Below are 20,623 nucleotides of genomic sequence, written 5' to 3' on the forward strand. Positions count from 1 at the left end.
GCACAGTAGAAGTATTTATATTTTTACATATTTCCATCATTTTTCAAATTTCCAGAATGAGATTCGAGTTCGAGTCTCGGTCGGGCACTCAGTTGTAATCTGCCAGGAAGTTTCATTTTTCAAATTAATAGGTTGGTGCGTAAGTTCGTAGCATTTTTCTGTAAGTTTAGTAAACAAAACTGATACGCATAAAGGGGACTTTTGTCATCAGTAATATATTCTCCTTCACAATTTACATCAGGCAACACTGGAATAACTTTTCGATCCCACGACTGTAGGAATCACACAGTTTTGGGCAGAACAATCTGACGAGCCATTATAGATGACATTATATTTACGCCAGTGCTGTAACACATTCTTTATTTCACGATTGCAATTTCGGCCTTAGGCCATTATCAAGTGCAGATATTTGTCACTTTAAGCCATGTCAACTTAAAATGTGCTCACACATTTATATGTCGTTGTCATTACTGTCAAACAGTGCATTAGTGACTAGTGATGGGCTAACGAACATGAGTGTCTACAGACTATGTTGTTTTATGACATATGGATATGTGTGCTCGCAATATGTAACAGCGTCACGAATGTATTTAATAGCCTATTTTAACAAATACTATCACTTCTCCAGCACGAACGCGAGAAAACTCCCCCTTTACAAGTGGACGCAACACTCGTCTCTGACAGTGTTCTAGCAGTAGTGGTCACCAAAAGATCCTGAGGAAGATCCCAGCGGAGAGGTAGAAACGTCGAACATTTTAGAAGAAACATGACGCAGCCTAATAACCCAGTAGATTTTAACTTCAGCTGGAACGTTTTGTTTCACTTCTTACTTGAGCATAGCTGCTCTAAATTATGACCATTGCCTTTTTAGCAATGTGGCCTTACTATTTATTAAAATTTCATTCTGATGAAGACACCTTAGTAGGTGTCGAAACATATGCACCTAACAGTTATTTGCAACCGGTTGGCTGTATAATCTTTTGTTGAAACTAGTATATTGTTGCGAAGTAGCGGCGATGTTTAAAACTATAAGTAAAAGAAAAGAATGGTTGAGCCCAAAAAAAGCAGCGCCTCATCGTACAAATATCCGAGCGCATTCACAAAAGATAAAATGTTGTGTATCTGGTGGAACTAGGCTAATATTCCCGCTCTGATGCAGAAGAAGGGGCGTTGGTAGCTCATCTCCTGTAGATACCATTGGCGGTCCATCGTCATTGAATAGAATGGCACTATTCCACACTTATGCTAGAGAAGGGTTATTGGTTGAAATGCCTGCTACCGCCATTGGTTGGTCGTCACCAGTGGCTAGATTCGAAACGGACAGAGCAAGGGAGGGGGAATGTTTACCCAAAATATTATTGTTCGCCGAGGTGACTTGCAGCGCGTTGTTTATGCCGCTCATACATCACGGCCGCGTATTTACTTCCTTGATGGCGGGGAGCCACGATGCCGGAAGCCATAGCCGTCCTCTCTATTGAAATTAGATGCATTCTTAGAAATTTCAACCGCTTCTCGGACCTTTCTTCTATAAATGTTTGTTTCTTTAGCCAGTACACGTCCGTTATTAAAATCTATGTCAGAACCACGGTTCTCGTGATGTTCCGCTACTGCCGATTTTGCACTTTGTTTTACCCGCATGTGCCGTTCGTGTTCCTTAATGCGTTCTTTTACAGTTCTTCCCGTTTCGCCTATATACACTTTGCCGCAGCCACATGACACTTGATAGACGCCTGCATTGTGGAGGTAATCAGGTGCATCCGTCTTCCGTCGGAAAAAGTATTTTATTTTGTTTTGACTAAACGAAGATGTCTGAATACCATTTTTCTTTAAAATTCTGCTAATGTGGTCAGTGACCCCAGAGACGAACGGAAACCGGACGGAGTGAGAAGGCGGTTCCTCGTCATTCTTATTAGCGGTATAAATATTCTGCCCATAAGCCCTGTCGATTGAATAACTATCATACCCATTTGCCTTCAATGTCCTCTTTAAAAAATTCAACTCCGATTCCAAGTTGTCGTCATCGCTGATACGGAAGGCACGTGAAGACAGAGTGTTGAGTACTGCTTGCTTCTGGGCTGGGTGGTGGTGCGAAGAGGCATCTAAATACCTGTTTGTGTTAGTCGGCTTTCTGTACACTCTGTGACCTAGAGTGTTATCAGATCTTCTGTATACCAACACATCTAGGAACGGGAGACCGACCTCACTCTCAACCTCCTAGGTGAATTTGATTTAGCCGGCCGGTGGGGCCGAGCGCTTCTAGGCGCTTCAGTCTGGAACCGCGCGACCGCTACGGTCGCAGGTTCGAATCCTGCCTCGGGCATGGATGTGTGTGATGTCCTTAGGTTAGTTGGGTTTACGTAGTTCTAAGTTCTAGGGGACTGATGACCTTAGATGTCAAGTCCCATAGTGCTCAGAGCCATTTGAACCATTTTTTGAATTTGATTTTGGGATTAATTCCATTTAAGAAATTATGGAACGCATGAAGTTCTTCTTCGCCGTGTGGCCACATAACAAATGTATCGTCCACATTACGGAGCCAGCAAGAAGGCTTCAAAGGAGCACTGCTTAACGCTTGTTGCTCAAAATGTTCCATAAAAATGTCACCTGCAACTGGCGAAATGGGTGAACCCCTAGCAAGGCCGTCAGCCTGTTCATAGAATTCACCATTGTATTTAAAATAGCTCGAACGAAGACATAATTCAATTAAGTGACAAACATCTGGAGCAACATTCTCTCCTATGATCTCCATTGTATCTGACACTGGGGCGTTAGTAAATAACGATGTCACATCGAAGCTAACAAGAATGTCACCTGCAGATATCCTCCGTGTGCGTATAATTTCTAAAAAAATGTTTCGAATCTTTTATAAAAGTATTTCTTTTACCAACTACATGTCTCAGTTTGCCAGATAAATAACGTGCTAAAAAATAAGATTTTAACTTCAGTGACAACGGCCACGAAAGCCTGCAGACTTACATAAAACGTTCCAGCCTTTGCTACGTGTGCCCAGCTGGGAACGACATCAGACTGATGAAGGCACCCTTAGTAGGTTTCTAGTAGGTGTCGAAACCTAGATCAATGTAGCTAACCCTTATTTGCAACCAGTTGGCTGTATAATCCTATGTTGAAATCTTTTCCTTAAGTTAGCATAAAGACACCAATTCTCGTCACATGTACGGATGCAGGGTATGAACGGACGGTGCTGTTCGCGAGCCAACTGATGGCGAACAAGCTGAGATGCTCATATGGCCACCCGCAAATTTTTCTGATTTTGGCTTAGAGCATGCGGTTCCCACACATCCGATTTTTGAACCTTCCCCACTGCATGCAAATGTCTAACCATGGTGGAATGATCGCAGTTCATCACATTTGCCAGTTCTCAAGTACAGTGACGTGGATCGTTGTGGATTAATGCGTTTAAACGTTCTTCATCAAACCCGAATTTCTTCCTGAACGTGGAGAGTCACTAACACCGAAACGATCCTCCTTAAAACGACAAAACTTTTTTCTTGCCGTGCTCTGTCCAATGGCAGAATCCCCATACACGGAACAAATGTTTCTGGGTGCCTCTGCTGCTGTCGCCCTCTATTAAACTCAAACATAAGAATATGTCGAAAATGTGCCGATTTCTCCACTTGCCACTCCATTATCTAGCGTCCATAGCACCACACACTATCTCCACATCATAAAATGACAATATGTAAATTCAGACATCAACACTGAACTACAAATTAAAAATGATAATCTATTAATAAAGCGATAGCAACCAGAAGACCAACGTGCAAAACAAGAACACTACGAACTTGCTCACCAACCTAATACGCAACTAAACCCCGGAGGATAAAGTACCCCGAAAACTAAGTGTCTCTCAAATGGCAAGGAATTCTAGCAATTAAGGTCGCTTCAGTATACTAGTGTGGCTGCCTGTAAAAGTCGCGGTAGTCTGTGCTAACAGCAGCTGGCAGGCTTTAGCGACAGTAACACGTCACACGCTATGCAAGTTTGAAATAGAACTAAAGAAATGTATCGTAATAAATTAGTTGCGTAGATGTTCTTTAACAGTTGCCTGAAGAAAAAGGAGAAGTGGGATGCAATAGCTTCATGAAGTCAACATCATCAGGGCATTCTTTGTACATTTTGAGGACTCGAGAAACAATGGTGATAAATTATTCAACTGTTTTAGGATGAGTATGCAAACTTTTGACGATCTGCACGTAAGAATAAAGGACTCAATCCAAAGCCGCAACACATCAAAGAATATATCCGACCTCTAAGCATGTTGACAGTCACAGCCAGGAAATAAAAGATTCTAAATTTTGTTTCGAAGTATTTTAATTATTATAGTATTTTGCATTTGACAGATATTTAAAAACCAAAGACGTAAGCATTAAAACATAATATTATAATAGACAAAAATCTTAAATGCGAAACAGTGTTTAAGAAAAATTTTAAATATTAAATTTGGAAACTGAATTAAATTATGAGGTTTCGGATGATCTGAGACAACGGGAGACACACAAAATGTCCTTGTAAAGCCTAGGTAATGGGGATGTGGGATATGGTGTTGACTGGCTAGTCTGTTCTGTATGGTGTCCATAGGATGTTCAAATAGCTCTGAGCATTATGGGACTTAACATCTGAGGTCAACAGTCCCCTAGAACTTAGAACTACTTAAACCTAACTAACCTAAGGACATCACACACATCCATGCCCGAGGCAGGATTCGAACCTGCGACCGTAGCGGTCTTGCGGTTCCAGACTGTAGGGCCTAGAACCGCTCGGCCACCCGGGCCGGCGTCCATAGGATGTCCTACGATGAGCAGTCACGTTTGCATTTAGTAGCTTGTTTGCGCGTTTTAACTTCAGAAACAATTTATCATACTCTCAACTGGAATTTCACTGTGTCATCTTAGCCGGAACCGTCTAAGGACGGAGTTATCCCACTGAAAAACACCGAGCGAGGTGTCGCAGTGGCTAGCACACTGGTCTCGCATTCGGGAGGACGACGGGTAAACCCACTGTCCGGCCATCCTGATTTAGGTTTTCCGTGATTTCCCTAAATCGCTCCAGGCAAATGCGGGATGGATCCTTTGAAAGGGCACGGCCGACTTCCTTCCCCGTCCTTCCCTAATCCGATGAGACCGATGACCTTGCTGTCTGGTCTCTTCCCCCAAACGACCCAACCAAGCAACCAACAGAAAAACGACGCACACGGATCAAACTTTGGCATAAGGACACCAGTTCGCTCTAGTTGAGCTGGATCTGGTTTCCTTCCTTTCGTTTTAAGTAATGTTGGTTTCCAAAATGTTTACCGAGCGAGTTGGCGCAGTGGTTAGTACTCTTGTCTCGGATTCGTGGGGGGAGGACGACGGTTCAAACCCGCGTCCGGTCATACGATTTACAGCAGGTTTTCTGTGATTTCCCTAAATCGCTTCCGGCAAATGCCGGGATGATTCCTTTGAAAGGGCACGGCCTACTCCCTTCCTCAGCCTTCCCTAACCCAATGGGACCGATGATCTCGCTGTTTGGTCCACTCCCCCAAATCAACCAACTAACCAAAATTATTTCTACGTCCGTCCTGATAAAAACATATAACAATTTCACGCGAAAGAACATGAAAGCATTGGAGACTACAACAAACGCCAAATACATACATACACTTGTTCGCCCACTGCTTCAATATTGCTCACCAGTGTGGGATCCGTACCAGATAGGGTTGATAGAAAAGATGGAGAAGATCCAACGGAGAGCAGCGCGCTTCGTTACAGGATCATTTAGTAATCACGAAAGCGTTGCGGAGATGATAGATAAACTCCAGTGGAAGACTTTGCAGGAGAGACGCTCAGTAGCTCGTTACGGGCTTTTGTTGAAGTTTCGAGAACATACCTTCACCGAGGAGTCAAGCAGTATATTGCTCCCTCCAACGTATATCTCGCGAAGAGACCATGAGGATAAAATCAGAGAGGTTAGAGCCCACACAGAGGCATACCAACAATCTTTCTTTCCGCGGACAATGCGAGACTGGAATAGAAGGGAGAGCCGATAAAATGTTCAAATGTGTGTGAAATCTAATTGGAGTTAACTGCTAAGGTCATTAGTCCCTAAGCTTACACACTATTTAACCTAAAGTATCCTAAGGACAAACACACACACCCATGCCCGAGGGACGACTCGAACCTTCGCCGGGACCAGCCCCAAGAGAACCGATAGAGATACTCAAAGTACCCTCCGCCACACACCGTCCGGTGGCTTGCGGAGTATGGATGTAGATGTAGATGTAGATGTACAGCCAGATGTGAACGCCAGCAATGCCAAGCTGCCACTCCATTGGTCGGTTCAGTTTGTCGTTTGTGACTGTCGGGTTTGACAGTAGGGGCTGCCAGCTCCCTAAGCCATCGACATGGCAGCCGTGCGCCGTTTAGCCAGTGCCGGGCAAATATGAAATGTCTCACAGAATGTACCTCCCGACAACCGTGTACTGGCGCCGTATGTACGGCAGCCGGACAAGTGCGAAACGGCCCTTACGAGCCATGTTTAATACAGGATAATTTTCAGTTGCTAGCGTAAAGATCTGGCCACATGGATGGGCTTGCCGCCTGACCAGTAACATTCCTACGAGATAAAATGCGCATATGCATCGTCTGACCTGCTATGAACAACAAATCCAACACAGTTCGAAAACCCGCAGGTAGAACCAGCAAACAGTAAAGGACGAATAGACGAATAACATAAGGTAGATGAGAACACGCTCTCCACGCCCGCGGTGACTCCGTCGCCGTGGTATCCTTATATTTAACGGCGGCCTACACTTCCAGATCGGCTGGTATCGTTCCTTCTTCGGTAGGGGCTTCAGAAGCAGGAACATTCCGTTCAGCTGATGCGAGAGCGACTGAGGGCTGCCGTTCCACAGACGCACTGACGACGCCCCGTCCAGGGTTTCAGGCACTGAAACGTTGATTTCCTCAACAGGCAGTGTATCATTTTCCCGTTCCGACCTCGTACGGCGCCTGCTTTTGTGTCGTTTAGAGTAGCGTTATTGCCGGCCGGAGTGGCCGTGCAGTTCTAGGCGCTACATTCTGGAACCGAGCGACCGCTACGGTCGCAGGTTCGAATCCTGCCTCGGGCATGGATGTGTGTGGTGTCCTTACGTTAGTTAGGTTTAATTAGTTCTACGTTCTAGGCGACTGATGACCTCAGAAGTTAAGTCACATAGTGCTCAGAGCCATTTGAACCATTTGAGCCAGTAGCGTTTGCGCAATCGTCCTTCCGTGTCCGAAGACGGGAGGGAGTCGGGCCGGCCTGGCAGGAAGGCTGCCGTCGGGACAACCAGAAGAGTCGGCCAAGGAGTCACGTTCGACATCAGCGTTGGCCACAGGAACAGCCGGAGCAATCACCGGAGCTGAGAACAAGGCTGAAGTCTCATCGCCAGTCACCTCGTCCGCAACCGGTTCGGGAAGAAGCGGAATACTATCCACCAGCTGCTCACGTGATTCCGAAAGCCGCCGGACGGCCGGCGGCCAATTAAGCGCCGTCGCGTATGCGTTCGGAAGTACCATAGACGACGAGGGAAGTACCACTGCTCCATTTGGTAGCAACAGATTTAAAAAAGTATGATCAGAAAGCACCCTCTAAATATCAAGTTACAATTTATTCAGAGGCAGAAATAACTTTTTGACAGCATGAGCTTTCGGACTGAGAACCTTGCCGCTCCCTTTTAACACGGCAGTAGTCACGACCGCTCAGAACAATCTCTGAAAGAATGCACTGGTGCTGGCCGTGCGGTTCTAGGCGCTTCAGTCTGGAACCGCAAGACCGCTACGGTCGCAGGTTCGAATCCTGCTTCGGGCATGGATGTGTGTGATGTCCTTAGGTTAGTTAGGTTTAACTAGTTCTAAGTTCTAGGGGACTAATGACCTCAGAAGTTGAGTCCCATAGTGCTCAGAGCCGAGCCATTTGAACCACTACACTGGTGCAAATCTGCAACACACCAGATTACTTTAAACTAAAAATTTTAACAACTCACACAAACACACAAACTATGCACCCCGTAGGAGGGATGGAAATGGTACAAAAGACTCACATTAAAAAAATTACTTGTCACCGAAAGTGCAACTTGTTTTTAAAAGAAAACTGTTACGGTGGAAGGGTGGCAACTTTATATGCTAAAATAATCATTTAAATAAAAACCCATGAAATGCAGTCTTACATAAAATGTACAAACATGCTCTACATTACACAAAAACCGCCTCTCAATATGATAGGCAAGATAAAAAAATATATTTCAGCAATTCGGCCTTTACACCTTCAGCAATAAATTCGTTAACAACGAATCCGACAAACATGACAGAGGCAGCTATAACGTACGGCAGACCGACAGACAGACAGACAGACATACATACATTAACTGCCTAACAAATGCGGACGGGAGTCAGACGAGGAAGCTGGGGACGAGAGACTGATCAAGAAAACAAGTAGAATTTAACAAGTAAGTGAAACAACATATCACGAATCACTTAACTTCTAATAAACTGCGATATCTGGCGAAGACATGGCGCAGCACCCCCAAAACGCTCTCCCGAACCGTCCGCTGCCAGCCGCTTCAACGGACGCAGGAAGGCGCGCCGATCTCCCGTCTCACGGCGCCGCAGCTCGCGCCGGCCAAACCGATATCGTGGGTTGACTCCTGTTGCTCTCGTGTCGACAGCGAAGCCACTACCCGTCGCTATACGACGCGGCCCACTGGACTGACGTGGCGACCTCACATGCGCTCAAGGCAGACAAGTCATCTCGTGTCTCAGTGAGGGACCGACCAACCGATCGATCCAACCGCCAATGACCATTGCCTGAACAAACTCGAGCAGACTGGCGGCGTAACACATACTGGCACTCCGGACGACAGACAGACACTGACTGCCCCACACTGACCCGGCTGACCAACTGACCAGACTCGCCCCCTAGCGAGCTCATAGCGCCCCTTAAATGCACGTGCACAGGCTACCTTTCCCCTTTCCCGCCAGAGGGAGACACCAAAGCTGCGACTGCCACAGCGGCGCCACCGCCAGAAACGGTGGGCGACTGCTTCACGCTACGCACTGCGGCGCGCTCTTCAAACCAGCAAATTTTACCACGGCTCACTGATGTGTCCCTCTTTTCCACACGCAGAACAAGTACGCGGCTGTACGTCGTACATGATTACTGCCCGGCATCCGCTGAGGGTCACATAAGACGGAACATGGTTGCGCAGATCAACTGTGATCTGTCGCACCCCGTTAAGAACAGGGTATGTGCGGAAGTGGGCCCAGCGTTCTGCCTTATGATCGTGAACAGCGCCCTATGACCGGAAAGCCGCTATGACGTCCTCTGCAGGTACCTCGAATGGCAATCCGAACACCAAATAGTTCTAACGTCTGATCCCAAATGTTCGACTTTGACCACACCGACATACTTCGGAAACGGATTCACTGTTTGGTCGCATTCAAAATTAGCTCGCATGCAGCTTCTTTGATCATTTTAACGTAAACGATGTTGCTGCGAATCGACAGGTGGATACCCAGAAGCTCCGATGGAGGGATCTTCGCCTCCACACGAGGGAAACGTTCTACATCTAAGGCTTTCGGTCGTGCAAAGTCTGTGCAAAAGTTGAAACATAATTTCACCAGCTGCGACATAGTCGCGTATACGAACAGTGATCCAAAAGTGTCAAATGTTTTTTATTCCAGTCTTTGATCAGGATATCAATTCTTTTGACGGTGACCGGTTTCAGTCCGTAATGACCATCCTCAGATCTACAGTATACAAATATATACACCTAGTGAGCAGTGTGTCTTTCAACACAATACAGCAATACGTATCACAATATAATATCATAAAACCACGGAAATGTACAGCCTTGCTTGATGATTTATGTCGAGAACAGTAGGCATTTGCCTTACTTCCATACGTTAGTCGCTCTAATCCTGTAACTGATTATGTCCTACCTGTTCATGGAATGTATAGCCAGACTATATAATTTTATTTATTGACTGTTAATATGTTGTTTAAACGTTTTCTGTGGGAGACATATCACGATGTATGTAAAGCCCTCTAGTGGTCAAGTTCTTACGATCGGCGCGCGCCTACATAACATCCTGGCGGCCGACCCAACAGAGGGCGCTGATCATTGATCTGTCTTTTTTCAGCTGTCATACAGACATTTATCTTTCATAGGTAATTTATAGGTTGCTACTGGCTATGTATTACATATATTAATTTGACACCGTAAATTCACCAAAAAGAGGGTCGGACCTATTATCTTCATATATTTCCGTTTAATAATTTTATATGGGTAACTGTATTCGTCTTTTACTTTATCACAATTGGTTTCTGTGATAGTTATCAATATTTAAAAGTCTGCTTCATGTATTTTACCTAATGTGTTTTTATCAGATTATGTTTTTTGCGTAAGTGATGACTAAATCCAAGCCCACAGTAGCGACATCTAGGTAGGATGTAAGCAAACAGATTTCTGGTAGCTACTGTACTTAAGTAGCCAGTAACAATAATGACTGTGTGGACGATGTGGCGTATTCTGCACCTTATTTTAGATCTATGTGACGATGCTGTGCTGACTATATTTATATGTTTTGACGATGCCATTATGGCCTTATCACTTTAGGACGTGGTGTAGAAAAGGTACGTTTTACCGTATTTTTATCTGTACATTTCCCTGGTTTTATTATAGTATATTGTGATACGTATTGCTGTATTGTGTTGAAAGACACACTGCGGGCTAGGTATATATATTTGTATATTGCAGATCTGAGGATGGTCATTAGGACTGAAACCGGTCATCGTCAGAAGAATTGATATTGTAATCAAAGACTGGAAGAAAAAACATTTGAAACATAATGTCGATTTTCTGAACTTATTTGCCATTATCTCAGTGCGCGAAGCCCGTGCGCAAGCTAAGTCGCAATGTGAACAAATACAAGCTCACACGCTCCGCAGGCGGAAGTATGGCACGTCCACTCCGGGCGACCGCTAAAGCCAGACCGTATTGCAGTATCTACAGCCGTAGTGAACTTCCAAGCGTATCTCTTCATTCACTAGTACTTCCATATCGCATTTTTTGCGTATTAATTCTTCCGGGCTAATATCTTAAACTTCAGCCTACTCTTCAACACTACTACATTGTGATCTGACTCTGTATCTGGTTCTGGGTACACGTTACAATCCACCATTTGATTTCGGAATCTCTGCTTGACCGTGATGTAATCTTAAGTGAAATCCTCCCGTATCTTCCGGCCGTTGCAAGTATACATCCTCCTCTTGCGATTTTTGAACAGAGTATTCGCTGTTACTCGGTGAAATGTATTGCAGAACTCAATAACTTTCTCCTCTCCCTTTCCTAGTACCAAACCCATATTCTCCCGTAACCTTTTCTTCTACTCCTTCCCCTACAACCGCATTCCAGTCCCCCATGACTATTAGATTCTCTTCTCCGTTTACATACTGTATTACCTGTTCCGTCTCCTCGTATACTTTCTCTGTCTCTTCATCTTCAGCTTACTACGTCGGCGTATATACACTGAACTGTTCACAGCAACACACTCTCTGCCCTACCTTCCTATTCATAATGAATCCTACTGCCTCTATAACATTTTTTGCTGTTGTTCATATTACCCTATACTCATCTGACCAGAAATCCTTGTCTTCTTTCCATTTCACTTCACTCACCCCCGCAACATCTAGATCGAGCCTTTGGATTTCCCTTTCCAGATTTTGAAGCTTACCTACCACGTTCAAATTTCTGACAGTCCATACTCCGACTCGTAGAACGTTATCCTTTTGTTGGTTATTGAGTCTTTTTCTCATGGCCATATCCCCTTTTAAAGCTCCCTCCCGGAGATACGAATGGGGGACTATTCCGGAATCTTTTGCCAATGGAGAGATCATCGTATCACTTTTTCAATTAAAGGCCACATGTCCTGTGGATACGTATTATGTGTCTTTAATGCAGTGGTTTCCATTGCTATCTCCTCATGCCGTTGATCATCAATGATTCTTCCGCATTTAGGGCCAGTTTTCGACCCCAAGGGCAAGGGAGTGCCCTGAACCTCTATCTGCTCCACCACCCTCTCTAAAAAGGTCATTGGCGGAATGAGGGTGATCTCTTATGCCGGAATGCTGATGATGTCCGCGAACATATTGAATACTAATCAAAGACGCTACTATTTGTTCCGCGTATGTTACGTCGTTGAAGCCCTCTTTGAAGGCTCTTAGCAGTGCCACAGAAAAGTTACATAGCTGCTTTTTTAAATCCGTGTTATAATGCGGCAAAAACATAAAGGATTACTAGCACCCGTCAGAAAATTTACATTGTTTGCTATAACTTAGCGAAACCTTTTAGAGAGGGTTACTAGTTGTGGATGTATCTGGCGTCGCTTGTCGTAGCGTAGCGTAGACGACGCTGCGGGTAAAAGACTGGGTACTAAGTAAATAAAAAAATCACCAAATCGTAACCGGCGCAGTTAAGGTACATGATGCTTATGCGTTATTTTACTTCATCATTTGTGACCCCTGTTGCTGTGCCACTCACGGATTCCCAATACACTCAGGAAAAAGCGCGACTAACGCTGCAGAGTAAGGAGAAGAAATATACATCGTCCACTACAGCTGTACCGCTGCGTGGTGGTGCGATGAAAGCGATTCTCCTCCACATGGAACCTGAGACTTCAGCTAAAGGAGGCAGCAGTGGTTCTGCTGGGAGGCGGGCTACAGTGGACGCGACCTGTACACTTCCTGCTGCCGAGACTGGTCTAGAAGTAAAAGCACTACAACACTGGTTCTTTGGACGCACCACACGACCGTACCCAGAGCAGTTGTGATTTCCTTGTCGCCGCGTGCGGAGCTTGGTGTATTTCCGGGAAAATCGATCAGAATTTCATTTGTTGTATACCACACAACCCCGTGATTACGCACATTTTAATTATTTTTAGCAAAACGTTCTCCACAGATCTATTTTTGCAGAAGTTCATATTTCTACCATAAGCTGCTTTTAGTGAATAATGATCTATCGACGACTGGTTTTGTAAGATAGTTCCATTTTCAATTCGACGTGAAAAAAAGTATAATAAAAACACCTTATCTATAATAACAGTGGTTTTGTCAAGAAAATTTACATCAAAACCTTCTGCACTACATTCAAATTTTCTCCACACCAAATGTCAACACTGGCCCATCACAGCTGTACGGTGTACATCAAAAGGTCTAGCATCTGCAGATTGGACTTTTGCCGTCGAATTAAAAACGGCGATGTTACAAACAAGTGCTTTTCAAAGAGGATACTGCGTATTGATTTATGATTGTAATACGACCCCTGTCACAGAGCCCAACGCGTGATGTAAACAGCGACTTGTATACTTCAACAAAAATCGTCTCACAAATTTGACGCTTCATTACAGTTGAAAGTATATACACTGGTGTCCAAAATTAAAGCAGCAAACCACTATTTCTCCTTTCTGTGTCCAACTCGAGATATAATTATGCGAACTGTCGACACATGTCCGTACGATCCTCTTCTGCACGGAAGATGGTATTCCGGCCAATGGGCAACTCCGCCAACGATGAAGTCAGGCCGCGTATCTAACGGGGTAGTGTTTGCCGGGTAGTCCCACATCCACAGTCGCTGTGTACATAGTCACAGACGGTGCGGTATGGCACAGAGAAGACGCTTACTAGATTCTTTGTTTTGGTGGCCATAAGAAGAATGGAACCAGGACAGTCGCAAACTGCTGTGGCCCAGTGGTTTAATGTGAATCGTTCTGTTGTTTCTCGGAGTGGTAACAGTTTATAGAGTCCGAATCAGTATCCCGGAGGCCAGGGTAGGGTCCAACACGTGTGCACCAGAAAGAGAGGACTGTTGTTTGGCTGTAAGGGCACAACAGTACCGCCTTAGTACTACACAGCCTCTGGTACGTGACCTCGCAGCATTCACTGGACGAATTGTATCGAGGCGACCGGTGTACAGAGGGCTACGGCAGAGTGGCCTTTACTGTGGGAGATCTGCTGTATGTATACCTCTGACGCGCCTTCACAGAAGGGAGCGTCTAGAGTGGAGTCTCAACATGGCACCTGGACGGTTGAACAGTGGCCCGATGTTCGTTTCACAGATGAGTTCCGATATGGTCTGGAGAGTGATTCTCGACGGATTCGCATCCTTAGGAAAATTGGAACAGATTTCGAGACCCAAACATTGTGGATAAAGCCTGATATTAAGGAGGATCCCTAATAGTGTTGGCAGGGATTATGCATGTTAACCACTCGAACACCTCTACGCAACTGTACAAGTGAATCGGCAACGTTCAACTGCTGTCAGGTATCGTGACGAGATATTGGTACTTCATGTGCGGTTGTTGCGAGGTGCTGATGGATGATAATGTTCGACCTTATAGAACAGGGGTGGTTGATGTTTTCTTGGAAACGGGTGATATTGCACGCATGGCGTGGCGTGGGCGCTCTTTCGAGCTGCTCATAGAGCATGTCTGGGATGCACTGTGGAGATGGGTTGCATCACGTCGGCATCCACCAACCACTCCCTAAGACTTATGAGCAGCTCTGCAGGAAGAACGGGCGTTATTGCCTCAACATGACATTGATGATGCTATTCACAGCATGCTCCGTCGTTGTCAGGCTTGCATCGCTGCCAGAGGTGGGCACATCCCAAACGGAGCACATTAACGAGTTGTCGGAATGTGTATGCAAATCCGTTAAGTTGGAAAAAACGAAGAACATTTTTGTCTACCGTTATGTATGTTACTGTTGTTTACGTTCTGCCTTCTTTACATTGTTTCTACTTTACTGTCGCCTGTTTGTGTTGTTTCGTGGCAAAATAAACGCAACTTTGCAAAATTTCCCTTTGTTGCTTTAATTTTGGACACCAGTGTAGTACTTTGGTCTAACCGTAGGTGGCAGGACAGTCACTAGAAGTGTAATTCCTGCGCAGCGCACCCCACTCTCCAACTGCTGTCATTACGTGATGGAACAAAGGGAATTTGATCATAAAGGACAGCGCAGGATCACATGACTTCTGTGGAGGAAGGATGTAAAGGTTGCAGATATTCACTGGCGATTGGTGGCAGTTTGTGGGGAGAGTGCGCCGTCACGAAAAGTGCTCTTGCGACATGACAAAGCTCGTTCCACACGAGTCAGAAAACCACGGCTGCCATCGCTGAAATACGGTTCCAGGTACTGATACATCCATTGTATTTCTTGACTTGGCCCCTTTAACTTCTGTAGACACTCCTCGCCTCGAACCACTTTTCTGGAATCTGTCGCATCCACCCCAGGACAGCTGCTCTCAGTTCCTGGAAGTCTGTGAAATAGTTCCGAATTGGTAATAATCATAAGGGGCCAAGCCAGAGAATACGGTAGTACCTGAAACCCCGTTTTAGGGATGGCAACCATGGTTTTCCGAATCGTATGGGGCCGACTGTTATCGTGTTGCAAGCGCAGTTTTGATGACGGTGCACAGTCTCCATACACTAACACCAATCGGATGTAAATATCCGCCTTTTTTACACCCTCCTTCCACAAAAAATAACGTCGTCCGCTACTGTACTTCATGATCACACTCAATGTTGTCGGCTCATGCAATGACAGCAGTTGGGAAAATGAACTGTACTGTACAGGTTTTAGACTTCTAGTGACTGTCCTGCCACCTACGGTCAGACCAAGTACTGCATAGTCGTAACTGCAAGGATAAGTAAACGGCGCTCCTGCATGATGGGAAAAAATGTAGTGTAAACCAATATGAAATGTCCTTTATATAATACTGACGTAAAAATGGTACTTTCTACCGAAACTAGTCGTCAGGAAAGCTCTATTCAGCAGAAGCAGCTACAGTTGATAACATGAATTTCTTCTATGTTTGCTCCACTTTTTTCAGTAAATTACGACCTACATCCGCCATCAGCGTTACACACGGTGAGAGATGCTGGAGGAGCGCCCTTCACCAATGACTGCGGCCAAGTCACGCTCCGTCAGGCAACGATGTAAGTCAGCCTACGCCTTTGTACCGCAAAGCAACGCGTCAAACGGAAGTACGGCTGACTGAAGAACGCAGTTGGCGAGACCAACCTCTCGTCGGGCACAGATTCCTTTAGGCTCACAAAGTTTTAGCCCAGTAATGCCCAAGTTCCCCCAAATGATTAGTCATGTTCTCATATTTGACGAGTAAGCGTCGGGGATGCTTGCGCGCTACCTCTGTCCCATATCTCATACTGCCTGTAAACACCCTTTGCCCTGGGAACTCTGCCAGGATTGGATAGTTACAGACAGTTTTGTGGACTACCCGCCCTGCCTAGGAGCTACATCGGTCTCAGAAGGTAACGTGGACACTAGAGATTCCTATGCGTGGCTCGATACCTCAAACGACTCTCCCAGCAATTACCCAACCATCCCCCTCGCTTACTTTCCCAGACAGCATCAGCATAACTGTAACTACAGCGATGGTGAAGGGTGTCAGACGGATGGGGAATCTAGCAGTGCTGCTTAAACAGTCCGATAAGTGGAATAACGTACATGTAGTTCTGTCAGTTTTGAACGTTCTCAAGCTTTGGTGGAATGGGTCTGTTCGCTGCTGGAAACGGACGCAGCATCAGTTACTTGGCACAACTCTACAGCAGCATAGCAAAGTTTAGCGTCTTATCATGTCAAGAACATCCATTCCTCTACCAGAATAAATTCCTCGTTCTGCTCTGAGAAAATTCTTTGCTACCCGTCGAATCTTCGACATGTTTATAAAGAAGCAGTTTATCGTTCGCATCAACCTGGCTCCACTAAAAGTAACGACACTACGTGTTATCCTCCAGGGAGTAGCCGTTATTCAGACGGTACTACCACAGTCTAATAAATACAGCCACGACGCTCTCTGCTGCGAAAGCTGTTGCCGTTTGACAGCTGGAGCAACACTAGCGCACCAAGCGGTGAGAAAGGAGACCTGCGTCGGATGGGTACTGTTTGTTTTTAAATATGTTCTGCTTAATCAACGGAACAGTGGTTACATTTTTGCGTTAATAAGTTACCAAGGGAGATAAATTAGCGTGAAATACTTGTTAAAACAGCAGAATCAAGCTACAATTCATTCATGAAGAAATACTTTAGAACTTGTTGGTATTTGCAGCTTATTACGCTGAAAGCAAGATAATATTAACACATTTCAAGCATGAGAAGCATATATTTCTGTTGTATTCCGTTGTTATTATCATTGGCACTTTTGTCGACGTTTAAAAAAATCGTGGAGTCCAGTGATTCTCCCTTTCTTACACTTCAGTTCGCTTTGTAATCTGCGAATATTTTTGTAAATGTAATTAGTTTTGCTTCAAAAGCGAAATTTTTGAAGATACTTCTCATTTGTGGCTCAGATTTAGCAACAATTGTGGATTTGCTTCTGCCTATGTTGGGAAACAGTTTTATTGTTATTGACGATTTATTATCACATCTGCATAGTTTTCCTTAGCCTACAGTTGTGGTGGCTTATTTGGTGCCGGCCTCGGTGGCCGTGCGGTTCTAGGCGCTGCAGTCCGGAACCGCGGGACTGCTACGGTCGCAGGTTCGAATCCTGCCTCGGGCATGGATGTGTGTGATGTCCTTAGGTTAGTTAGGTTTAAGTAGTTCTAAGTTCTAGGGGACTGATGACCTAAGATGTTAAGTCCCATAGTGCTCAGAGCCATCTGAACCATTTTTGCTTATTTGGTACGTTAACTAATGTGGGTATTACATTTCGTATTGGTGTCCTACGTTCCATATTCACTGATTTGGCTGAAAGCGTAGCGAACAAAACTCTGCTTTGTTGAATAGATATACGGCGTTTTCCAATAAAAGTGTTTGCTGTCAGTTTTTGTAATTAAAGGAAAATGACAAAAAAATGGTTGAAATGGCTCTGAGCACTATGGGACTCAACTGCTGAGGTCATTAGTCCCCTAGAACTTAGAACTAGTTAAACCTAACTAACCTAAGGACATCACAAACATCCATGCCCGAGGCAGGATTCGAACCTGCGACCGTAGCGGTCTTGCGGTTCCAGACTGCAGCGCCTTTAACCGCACGGCCACTTCGGCCGGCAGGAAAATGACACTGTTTAGTAAACGTCTGTTCGTTACAGAGCATCATAAATAAACTGTCCTGTAATGCACCGTTTCGTGTTTCCCAAGGTCCTGAGGAAACTACATAATTACATATGTCGGGTTTAATTTTTTGTTATTGTCGATATTTATGGCAGTACATACACTCCCTATTTTAAGAACTACGTTACAAATCAGTATAAGCGTTAGTATTCGCACTCAACCCATATCGTTGCCGGCCACGGTGTTCTAGAACTTAGAACTACTTAAACCTGACTAACCTAAGGACATCACACACATCTATGCCCGAGGCAGGATTCGAACCTGCAACCGTAGCAGTCGCGCGGTTCCGGACTGAAGCGCCTAGAACCGCTCGGCCACTCTGGCCGGCCCGTCCGGAAAGCCGTGCGTTAGACCGCACGGCCAACCGAGCAGGCATACACAATGGTACTGCCTCACGTCCCCAAAGCCTACAACTTCCGTGGGATTGTAGAACAGCGGCTTTGTTGTCTTGGCAGTGAACGGACACACTGCGCTCTGTGGACGACTTACATGCCACGTAAAGTCATATGATATCGTAAGATAAGAATAACGGAAGAAGGATCTCATCAAAGACCCGTGTTATACGCAAAATTTTTGATAATCTTTGTTTGAACGAGAAACTTCGCTCCAAATTCCATAAAAGACGTCTTCGAAGTACCTAAACACAACGTCAAACATTGCATCAAATATCATTTATAAATGATTTGTGAAAAAGTTCTTTTAATGTGTAATACGGCCTTAACTCACGTCGCAGTGCTGCAGCAGCGCAGTATGGCCGAAAATCTATGGAACTGGGCGTTACGAAGGTACCAGTCACATAAATAATAACATATAGACGTTTGTATAATTATTTATTACGTCACACTCGCTTAGATATACTGTGTGATCAGGAGCAGTCTGAAAATCTTGTAAGAGTGTTGCAGGGTAGGTTTCATGAAAAATAACTGTTGAGAAGAAAATTTCAATATGTTACGCCGTTTCCAAGTTAATTAGCATTGAAGTTAGCAAATCAGGCCGTTGCGCGCGCAAATTCGAGCGCCCCACGAGATAAAATTAGAGTCTGTTCAAATGTGTGTCAAATCTTATGGGACTTAACTGCTAAGGTCATCAGTCCCTAAGCTTACACACTACTTAACCTAAATTATCCTAAGGACAAACACACACACACCCATACCCGAGGGAGGACTCGAACCTCCGCCGGAACTAGCCGCACAATCTATGACTGCAGCGCCTTAGAGCGCGCAGCTTCGAGTCTGTTGTTCTCATAGAGTGGATGACAGCGCACGAGACTGCTCAGCCTCAGGTTCGATCCTTACTATCGTCCCATCTTGTTCTTTTTTTTCCCTTTTGTATCGCTCCCTTGTTCGGTTTTAGGAAACCAAACGAAGAACACTTTTGGCGACAGCGTCTCTGGCAGGCCTGATTGGTTAACTTCAATGCTAATAAACTCGGAAAAGGCGCAACATATTAATTTATTTCAACAATTATTTCTCAGCACAATCCACTCTGCAACATTTGTTACAAGCAGACCGTTTCTGACTACCTTGTGTAAAAAAATTCACATTACAGGGTACAGCTATTAGTTACCATCGTCAGATTTGCTTTGTCCATAAAAAGGTTCGTGCAGAACAAACAAATATGCTTCGGCAGTTTAAATATCATGAAATCATTTAGGAGCGAGGGGTACAGAAAAATGAAGAGGAGGGATTGAGACGGAGAGGATAAACGCAAGCGAAGCCGGAGGATAACGTACCGATATTCTACATCATGTTTTTACTGTGATCCATAATGTAAAATTTGTATTTTAAAAAATGGCAATATGTCATTTTTTAAAAAAAAGACGTATGGACACCTCCTTAGTATTGTGGCGTTTAATCTTCATGTAGATTTTCTCCGGGTTCTGATACGTTGAAGTCGACGTTTCCCGAAACTTTGTTATAGTGACAAAAGATACATTTCATTTCCCTACATTTATGTTGGTGCTAGTTTCACATGCTATCGATTTCGAAGCCTTCACTGGACACCTTTAATCAATCGAAATTGGCAAAGTTGTTTTGGCACAAATTTACCTAACCATCTCATTAAAACAAATCTACAGGGCTATTACAAATGATTGAAGCGATTTCATAAATTCACTGTAGCTCCAGTCATTGACATATGGTCACGTCACGCTACAGATACGTAGAAAAACTCATAAAGTTTTGTTCGGCTGTAGCCGCACTTCAGGTTTCTGCCGCCAGAGCGCTCGAGAGCGCAGTGAGACAAAATGGCGACAGGAGCCGAGAAAGCGTATGTTGTGCTTGAAATGCACTCACATCAGTCAGTCATAACAGTGCAACGACGCTTCAGGACGAAGTCCAACAAAGATCCACCAACTGCTAACTCCATTCGGCGATGGTATGCGCAGTTTAAAGCTTCTGGATGCCTCTGTAAGGGGAAATCAAAGGGTCGGCCTGCAGTGAGCGAAGAAACGGTTGAAC

This window comes from Schistocerca piceifrons, chromosome 1 (genome assembly GCF_021461385.2).
Source record: "Schistocerca piceifrons isolate TAMUIC-IGC-003096 chromosome 1, iqSchPice1.1, whole genome shotgun sequence".
Lineage (NCBI taxonomy): Eukaryota > Metazoa > Arthropoda > Insecta > Orthoptera > Acrididae > Schistocerca > Schistocerca piceifrons.